Source organism: Seriola lalandi, unplaced genomic scaffold (genome assembly GCF_002814215.2).
Source record: "Seriola lalandi dorsalis isolate HSWRI2012SDOR001 ecotype SW California unplaced genomic scaffold, Sedor1 jcf7180002055006, whole genome shotgun sequence".
In the NCBI taxonomy this organism is placed as follows: domain Eukaryota; kingdom Metazoa; phylum Chordata; class Actinopteri; order Carangiformes; family Carangidae; genus Seriola; species Seriola lalandi.
Window position 1 is genome coordinate 33388 of NW_019525549.1, and position 3355 is coordinate 36742.

Below are 3355 nucleotides of genomic sequence, written 5' to 3' on the forward strand. Positions count from 1 at the left end.
AAAGCCTCGCTCACCCTGGTGCACTTCGAGTATCTCACAGAGCCGTTCATTTATCACGTAATTTAGTTTTAGGGTTAATCTTCCTATCTCCTGTCAGCTAAGGACATCAGAGTGTGAGTGTGACCAGATGCACATTTGCCTGCCAATGATCTAAGAGCTAAGATTATTATCGTAGTGAACATCAAACTTTATACATTCCATCCATTCATTATCTTTAGTTTAGATTATTTATTTGCACAGATGTAACAGTCAGACATTACACAGTAAAAAAAGATATAGAAATTGGAAGGAAGCCCAGAGCACTGACACAAAGTCTCCCCCCTCATTTCAACCAGTCATTCAAACATCTTACATGAAGCAATACAACATCAAATAAACAAAAAGCACGTAGAGTACAAAAGAGCTATCTAAAATATAATAATTAATAATAACTCAAGACAGAAGTTTGAATACTTAAAATGTGCAAGAGATGTAATACTGTACATACACAAGTTATTAAAGAAGATAACGACTTCAAAGTTGTGTGTAGTGAATTCCAGAGATGAGGATGTCTACATTTGATAAGCTGATGATTGGAAGTGTGACAGTAAGCTAAATAAAAATCCTTTGAGCTCAAGGAGTAAAAGTGAATGTCAGACAATATAAAAGAAAAAAACGAATTGTATCTGGAAGGTTTTGTTTGTGATATATACATTTAAACATAGACACACGCTAGAAGTGTATTTACAGAATAGACAGACGGCTCTCACCTACAGCAGTTACAAATCACTGAATGTGAATTGTTCTGTAGTGCGCTGCCGAGAGCAGGAGAGGGAAGAGATGTTCCTGTTCTTAGGCTGGGCAGCTTTTGAAGGAACCGATTTCCTGGCTCCTTTTGTGGCCACGAGCAGGAGGAGGAGCCAGTTAGAGAAGGTGAAACATTAGCACTGGATATTCTATCGTGTCAAAGCTTGTGGCTTGAACTGCCATTTGGCAAAGCTGTGAATAAGGGAATCCTGGAGCAGGAGTGATGCCTCTGTTAAAATGAGTTACCATCAGTTAAGAACCATTTCCGAACTGAAACCGATCCTGTCCTTCAGTGATATTCATCACAACTCCACTGGAGTATTGTAATTCTTTGTATTTAGGCCTTCCTCACTCTTCACTATCTCACCTGCAGATTGGCATTAAAAAAGTGTGAGCACATCACCCCAGTCTCAACCTCTCCTCACTGGCTCTATGTTCACTTCAGAACTCAGTTTAAGACCCTGATGATGACTTTAAAGACTCTTAATGTGAAGGCCTCACCTCACATCAGATCTTATTCACTGGCATCTCTCAGATCTGGGAGCTCATCTCTCCTGTGCGTCCGACAACCACGACTTAAACCAAAAAATGTAACCGCCTTTGCAGTTGCTAGATTTTCTGACCACATTAAAACATTTACCTTTTCCCTGGAGGATGCAGAGTTTGGTTCAAATTCATCACCTGGCTCCAATGATTTTTGAAAATTTTTTAAAGAAATTACATTAAAACTTTGCACAACAACTGTAAAGAAAAGATAAGTAAAGATAAGTCTTCTATCTCCAACATCCCTGCCATCCTCACTATTCCACGTGTGCCATAAAAGCACATTTCAATTAACAGTTCAAAAGACCCCAAAGAAGCACAGAGGGGAAAACCATTAACGACTAACTTATACATGATACTATCAAACCCAAGGAGGAACATCTGACTTGTGTTGGCTCAGAGAAAATAACTGTGTTCTGCTCTCCCCTAAATATAATCCTGCTTCAGAAGTCTAAATATGGACACACCAGTATAACAAAGTACATAAAAACAGGCACATTTTGAACAGGCTGAAACATAGTTACCGGTAATAACTTCACAGAGATTACTTTGAAGTTAGTAGTAGTAGTAGTAGTAGTAGTATTGGACACACTCAAATTTTTGTTGACGTGTTCCCAGAATCCTGCTGCACTGTAAACACTGTAGGACTTTATACTAGCGTCAGGTTCGGCGAAATTTGGCAGTGTTGTTTAAAATTTCTTCCAGGGCTTTTGTTGTTCTCCATCCCTTTAAAATGAAGTAAAACAATATTTGTATGACACAATGCTTTGAAGCAATGCATGATGTTACATCTGATAAATATAGACCACATGTGATCAATATGGTGATTCTGTAATGGAAACAACAGTTTTTACGATTGTGTGAGGTCAGTGAAACACTTGCCTTTGGAGAAAAACACATCTAAAAAACCTTTAAAGAAAACAGAAAAACACATTCACAGTACAGGTGTGCATGTTTATGACCATGGCTCATCAATTCAAGCTACACAAAAAAATAATAAAATAACAAATAAAAGGTGTAAGCCAGTCGCTGTCTTAGAAAGATGGCCACCTGCAAAATTGTTGTTTTGCCTCCTGTATCCAACTCCCACAAATTCAAAGCAACCTTAACCTTAACGAAATAGATGTGGCCCCGTGAGACGTGACCCCGACCACACACTGTTTGTGTTAGCTTGTTATATGATCCACTGTGCCATTATTAAAGTAACTAGTAACGACATCTGTCAAACGAGTTGGAAGTAACAGTCTATTTCCCTCTGAAATGTTTCTGGTTACTTATTTTATTTCTCCATTTATTTCTGGTTTTACTCACTTCAATACATCTCTGTTTTAGTATTTCATTATTTTTTATTATTTTATTATTTTTGTTTATCACTCCGTCGTTATCTTTGTTTTCTAGTCTTCAGTGTTTCCTCAGTGCAAATTCATGAGAATCATGGTGTTTCCTCAGTTCCTGTTATTGTATTATTTTTATTGTCTTTTATTCATGACTGTCAATTATGGCTCTGTGTGTGTGTGTGTGTGTGTGTGTGTGTGAATAGAGGTCTTTCTGGAACATTGTAATTTACTTTAGTGAGCACCAGGAATAAAACGACCTCTGACCATTGAGAACACAGTCCTGACTGGGATGTTATGGATATGTAAAGTGTGATTACAGGTAGGAGTCACCTGCTGGACTGTGGAACAACATATTGTGGGTGGTGAAAGTGACCATCAAAGAAGCGCAAAGTCAGACCCCTGACCCTAACATGCCTATGACCCTAACATGCCTATGACCCTAAGAGGGACAGTTAGTTGAGCACCTCCTCCAAACACAGCAATCCAGAGCAACATAATCCAATTTCTTGAGTTACAGTTTTTCTCTGTCGCTTTGGTACATTTCTCAGATCAGAATTGAAATTCTCAAAACTACTTGTTCAATCTTCACATCATTGTGTCACTTGTGCAAATCAAAAAAGCAGTTTTTCATTTCTTTGAACAAGTTGCAAATGCTTTGGTTCATCATGCAAATGATTATGTTCAATTCT